General features: G+C 44.1%; 1 protein-coding gene across 3 annotated transcripts in view; it reads left to right on the top strand.

The window, feature by feature from the left end:
- The first annotated feature begins 1,651 nt into the window (after positions 1–1,651).
- Positions 1,652–6,758, top strand: part of EEF2K (eukaryotic elongation factor 2 kinase) — a 74,028-nt gene continuing 68,921 nt past the window's right edge. For all 3 annotated transcript variants that reach the window (XM_072597885.1, XM_072597884.1, XM_072597886.1), the window contains exon 1: positions 1,652–1,779. The gene's annotated coding sequence lies outside the window, so the exon portion shown is untranslated. The remainder of the gene's footprint in view (positions 1,780–6,758) is intronic.

Below are 6,758 nucleotides of genomic sequence, written 5' to 3'. Positions count from 1 at the left end.
GGCATTTATTAATGAAACTCAATTTTAATTTAACAGCTACTATGTGCCAGGCACTGTGCTAAAAGCGCTGGGTATTACAAAAAGAGACAAAAGACAGCCTGTCCTCAAGGCTCTAAAACAGTTTAATGGAGGAGACAACATGAAAACAAATATTTTTAAATCAAGCTATAATCAGGATAAATAGGAAATCATTCGAAGAAAAAAAGCATCTGAATGAAGAGGGTTTGGGGAAGGCTTCCTGTAGAAGGTGGGATTTGAATTGGGACTTAAAACAAGCCAGGGAGGTCAATAGTCAGAGCAGAGGAGGGAGAAAGGTCCAGGTATGGAGGGAAAGGGGGGTCTAATAAAACTATTAAAACAGAAAAAAAAGTCTACAGTTCTCAAGGAGTGGGGATGTACAAAAATATTTATAGCAGCTCTCTTTGTGGTGGTCAAGAACTGGAAATCCAGGAGATGCCCATCCATTGGGGAATGGCTGAACAAGTTGTGGTATGTGAATGTAATGGAATTGTATTGTACTATAAGAAATGATGAACAGGAAGACTTCAGAGAGGTCTGGAAGGACTCATATGAACTGATGCGGAGTGAAAGGAGCAGAACCAGGAGAACTTTGTACACAGCAACAACCACAGTGTACCAGGGATTTTTCTGGTAGCTTTAGCCCTTCACAGCAACGTAAGGACCTAAAACATTCCCCAAGGACTCTTGAGGCAAAATGCCATCCACATCCACAGAAAGAACTATGGAATTGGAAAGCAGGATGAAGCAGAATATTTTCTCTTGTGTTACGTTTTGGTTTGGTTTTTTCTCATGATTTCTCCCATTCATTTTAATTCTTCTATGCAACATGACCAATGTGAAAATGTGTCTAATAAGAATGTACGTGTAGAACCCATGTAATATAATAATAATATAATAATAACCCTCGGGCTGGGAGGAGGAGAAAATCTAAGACTTATGGAAGCGGTTGCAGAAAACTGAAAACAAATACACCAATTTTTAAAAAAGGAAAAAAACAGGAGTGGTGGAATTTCAGACTGCCTGGGACGGCTTTAGAAAATGCTATTTTTTAAGAGCCGAAGCTCCTCCCCTTACACCTTGCTTCTCCCAAATTGCATCACATAAGCCAGCTGCCAGGGGCTTTTACTCCAGCTAGGCTGAGCAGCTCTGGGCTCGGGAGGATCCCAGCCCTGGGTATTCCCAGCGCACTCTGGCCAGCTCGGGGTGGGGGAGGGGGTGTGCGCGGAGTGACTCCGCCCCGCAGCCCATTGGCCCCACCCTCCCCCGAGGATCAGCCAATCCCGAGGCTGAGGTCCTTGAAGCTAGGCAGAAGAGCGCCGCCGCCGAGGTCCCCGCCGAGGGTCTGTGCGCATGTGACAGCTCCCGACCGGCCGAGCCTCCCCGCGGTACCGCCCACGCTCCAGCCCCGGGACAGGCTCGCGGCCAGGCAGCCTCGGTCGCACACTCCTCTATCTCCCTGGAGCTCTGCCCCAGCTGGCTCGGGGTCTAAATTCCATCTCGGTCGCCGCAGTTCTCGGTTCGCGCTCCTCGCCCCAGCCCCGGGGCTCGCGCCTGCCCGGGAACGTCCCCTCCCGGCCCGCCTGCTCCGCTCGGCCGCCTTACCCGAGCCGCCGCGAGCGCTCCCCGCTTCCCCCCAGCCCCGAGACGTTTGGGGGGCCTACCTGCCGTGCACCCTGGAGCTCCTAGGCGAGAGAAGCTGCAAACTCCTCTGCTTCCTGGCAGTCGTCTGGGGCTGCGGCGGCCGCTTGCCTGCTGAAGGTACGTAGGCCTGATGGAAAAATAAAGGGTCTGCGGGGACTGGGGTGCTGTGGGGGGTCGGGGAGCGGGGGAGAAGAGATGAGCAGCCCCGTGCATTTCGTCGGGACAGCCTTCCGTGTTTTCGCTCTTACATGTTAACTTTTTCTTTCCCTAGAGGACCAAACCCGCAGGGACACCCCCTCACACACCTAGTGTACCCCTTACCTACCTCGCTGCAGGAGTTGGGGGGCAGGACCATTTCGTTGCCAAAGGGGCCTTCAGTCTTTCAGACTGCCCTCGGTGTATACAAAATGAGGGTGTCGTATCTCTCCTGGCACTGCCTTCTGCCCATAGTAGGCGCTTAATATGCTTCAGAATGGAAATGCTTGGAACATACGAGGGGAGAAGGGGGGGGGGGGGTTCCTTCTTATTATCCCTGGCTTAGCTTAGTTCTCTGCTCGTATCTTGATTACAGAGGGTTTGGGTGATAGTAGTGACAGTGATAATAAGGAAAGTGCGGTTGTCTCAGTCAGCAGAATCCAGTGTCTGAGCAAAGGAGGAACCCAAGGGATGGCACCAGCCCGGAACATCTGGGAGACAAAAGCCTCTCTGGGTCGGTTTCTAGCTTTCCTGGAGCCGCCCACATCTGCTAAAGAGTTGGACCCTCACAGTTCCTTAGGTGATTCTGGCCAAAGAAGGGGTTTTGTGTTTTTTCCTGAATGTTCTCGGTAATCAGGGCTAGGCAGACATGTCTTTTATTGCACTGTTGAGTTTGCAATTGAGTCCTTTTGCATTTGTTCTGTTTACATGGCAGTACATCTTTAAACGAGACGGTGCAGGGTCTGTGGAGGCGGCCGATGAGGTTATTAATATGCAGGCTGGTTACCCAGTGTGAGGACGAACCCTGGGCTGAGCTGGCTTTGTTGCTGAAATTGACTTCCTAGTTGGCAACACTGGAGTAACGGTTGTGATCAGTGGAGACCTGAGGGAATTTTCTTGCTCCCGGTTTGGGAAAGAGAATTTAATTCTTGTGTTAGGATTACATGGTTTCCTGCCCCTGGAGTAGCCACTGCCCTCCCTTTGGTAGGGAAAGGTCCCAGATGCTTCAGTTCCCAGAGCTTGAACCTCTTACAAATGTTTCCAGCCTTTGAGTTTGAGAAAAGACAGAAGTGCTTGGAAGGGAGGAGGGAAAGACTCCTGTGAAGATGAGCCAGGCAGCTCCTGGACGGGAGAGCTTATTCTAGACCCAGGAGGCCTGGATAGGAACATTGGAGGTTTTAGAGAAGAGGAAACAGACCCAAGGAGAAGTGACTTGGCCAGTCATTCAGTGAGTTACTGGCGGAGTCAGGACTAGAACCCTGAGTCTCTCAACCGTACTGCACTGTTTCAGTAAAACAGGCAAACTGCAATTTCATGGAAAACAGCTTAGTGCGTTGATTTATGGACAGTGAGCAACCTATTGATACAGGGCTCCCCCACTAATTTGCTGACCATTAACCTCAGTGGATCTCATTTTTCAAGAAGCATCATGGTGTGGTGAAAAGAACCATGGGATTTAAGTTGCCTAACTCTTCAGGACCTCAGTTTCCTTATCTGTAAAATAGGAATAATAACTCAGCTGTCACTTGGTTATTGTGAAGAAAGTGCTTTGCAGACTTTGAAAGTGTCATATCAGTGGAACTTATTTCCTCATCAGTTAAATCAGGATGTTGGAGTACAGACCACATCTTACACATATTCTTATATCATGCTTATTAAAGGTATCACCTAGCAAGTTTCAAGAACACCCAGTAAATATTTACTGAATTCATTAATCACTAATGACCCTATAGTCTTGGGGATAGAAAGAGAGCATATCACATAGACTTGCTCTGCTCCCAGGACCAACAGGACATGACACATACAAAAAGGTAACTTGGCATTGTGGAGTCAGAAGACCTGGGTTCAGATCCAGCCACTGACCATTACTAACTCTTGGTGCATGGATAGGTCATTTCATTTCTTTTTGCCTCTAGTTTCAGCATCTGTAAAATTAGGATAATCATAAGGGCAGGATTTTCCACACGGCATTGATTCAAGGCTCAAATCAGATAATGTAGGTAAAACTATGCAAACCTCAAAGAGCTATGTAAATGTCTTATTAATAACAAAAGAAAATAGAATAAAAGAATACATCAAGTCCTACATGACTGGATAATAGGATTTTAGCGCCATCTGGGACCCTTGGAAATCATTTTATAAAGAAACTGGGGCTCAGTTAATGGACGGATCTTATCAGGGGTCACACAGGTGATAGACTAAGATTCATTCTTGGAGCTTTTGACTTGGTTTTGTTTTCCACTTTGTTTCAGACTGTAAGCCCTTAACTGAGCAGTATTCTGAGGTCTAGGGTGATCAAGAGTGGGGGAGGGGAGAAGGCAGGAAGGAAATGTGACAGGTTTCTCGCTGAGCCTGAAAGGATAAGATAGATAAATGACTGGAGAGGATTCTAATATAAAATTAGGTGTGAAAATGGAACAGTGAGTTGGGTTTCCAGGGAACTGTGACTTGTTTGTCTGCAGCTGATGGAATGATGTGATACATTGGAAATAATAACTCACATTTCCTTAGTACTTTAAAGAGTTTCCCAAATCCTTAGCTTACAACAGTGCTGTAAACTAGGTTGTGTAAATATCATCTCTATTTACAGATGACGAAATTTTGTTTTTCACCTTGTCAGATTTTCTTCCAAAACCCCTTCTCCCCCTTTCTTAGAGCCATCCCATATAACAAATAATATTCTTTAAAGGAAAAAAAAAGGAGGATGAAAGTGGGTGGGGGGAGAGAAGGGAGAATCAGCAAACACAATTGATTCCTCAGACACATCTGAAAATATACGAGACAAAACAAAGGTTTAGGAGTGAGTGGGGATGTAAGATCTAGGTTCTAACCCTCACTGTGCCACAAAGCATATGGTATCAGGCAAGTCATTGCACATATCATTTTAAAGTTTTTTCTCAGTCCAGTAAGATTAGATTACATCTAATTTAGGAACTTCTTTCAGCTCTTAACATTCTGAGATTTTGTTGTGTTTGTTTTCCTTGTCTTCATTGTTGCTTCTTTATTTTCTAGGCTCAACTCAAGTCTCACTTCTTCTAGGAATTCTTTCCTTACCTCTTAGATTGTAGATGACAAATTTAGAGCTGAAAGGGATCTTAGAGGCACTTGAGGTCAACTCCCATCATTTTACAGATGAGGAAACTGAGGTACAGAAAGATTAAGTGACTTGCCTATGGTTGTATAGTAGCATGGGTTATATATTTACAAGTAAATATCTTAGCAGGATTAGAACCCAGTCTTCCTGACTCCAAACCTGATGCCTCATCCACTATATCGGTTGTTAATGCTCCTTTCTCAAATTACCTACCCTACTTACCAGTATATATGTCATAACTCTTAAATTAGAGTGTAAGTTTCTGGAAGGTAGGTACTGCTTTGTTTTTATATTTAACCCTATTACCTACCATAGTGTCTAACTTTTAGCAAATGATTGTAAATTGAATTGTTCTAGGAGAGTACTGGGAAGGAAATTTGTAAGGGCATGTATGTTAGCATCAAAATTGAAGTATAGGATGATGCTTGAGTGGAGCCTGCATAATGAAATCTCTTCATAGTCTCCTTCTGCAATCTTACAAATAATTTCATTGCTTTTCCTTGTGGGCAGTTAACACAAACTATCCTTTACTAAGTCATTAAATTATGTGAGACTTTGTCCTGTTTACATGGGTGTGGGAGAAGAGATCTCTTTGGATTTTCTTGTCTAGTAGATGCTACTCCTTAGTCTGTCTCTTCTCCTTTTGCCTATAACTTTCTGATTCTTCTGGAAGTTGAGGGATTCACTAGCCCACATCAGAAGGGGGAAACCCAGTAAGTGGTAGCTATAACTTTCTCGCATCAGGGAAGAAATTCAAGAGTGTTGGCCTCCAGTCTTCCAGGGAGCAGAGAAAGATAATGGGACATTGCGGTAATGGCTGATGGCAAAGTACCATCAGTTACCGACCACCAGTAATTAAATAAACTCTGGCAATCTGAATGCACCAATCTTTTCCTTTAAGAATATTAGATCTAGTATTTAGACATAAAGGATGATACCATAAGTAAATTAGGAGAGCAAGGAATAGCTTACCTGTCCGATCTACAGAGAAGGAAAGAATTTATATGACCAAACAAGGAGTAGAGAACATTATGAAATGCAAAATGGATAGTTTTAATTACATTAAATTAAAAAGATTTTGCACCAGCAAAGCCAAGGCAACCAAGATTAGAAGGAAAGCAGAAAGCTGGGAAACAGCTTTTACTGCCCGTGTTTCTGATAAAGGTCTCATTTCTCAAATATATAGAGAACTGAGGCAAATTTATAAGAATACAAGTCATTCCCCAATTGACAAATAGTCAAAGGATATGAAACAGGCAGTTTTCAGAGGAAGAAATGAAAGCTATCTATAGTCATGAAAAAAATGCTCTAAATCCAACTCTGAGGCACCACCTCACACCTATCAAATTGACCAGTATGACAGACAGAAAAGGAAAATGATAAATGTTGGAGAGGATGTGGGAAAATTGGAACACTTATACACTGTTAGTGGAATTGTGAACTGATCCAACCATTCTGGAGAGTAATTTGGGGCTATGCCCAAAGGGCAATAAAACTGTGCATACCCTTTGATCTGGCAGTACCACTACTACCACTACCCAAAGAAATCATTAAAAATGGAAAAGGACCCACATGCACAAAAATATTAATAGCAGCTGTGTTTGTGGTGGCAAAGAATTGGAAACTGAGATGATGCCCATCAATTGGGGAACGGCTGAACAAGTTGTGATATATGAATGTAATGGAATACTATTATTGTGCTATAAAAAATGATGAGCAGGCAGACTTCAGAAAAACCTGGAAAGACTTACATGAACTGATGCTGAGTGAAGGGAGCAGAACTAGGAGAAAACAAGAACAGCAACAT

The sequence above is a fragment of the Notamacropus eugenii genome, chromosome 3 (genome assembly GCF_028372415.1).
Source record: "Notamacropus eugenii isolate mMacEug1 chromosome 3, mMacEug1.pri_v2, whole genome shotgun sequence".
NCBI classification, from domain to species: domain Eukaryota; kingdom Metazoa; phylum Chordata; class Mammalia; order Diprotodontia; family Macropodidae; genus Notamacropus; species Notamacropus eugenii.
The sequence above is the reverse complement of the archived record's forward strand: the minus strand, read 5'-3'. Positions and strand labels throughout refer to the sequence as shown.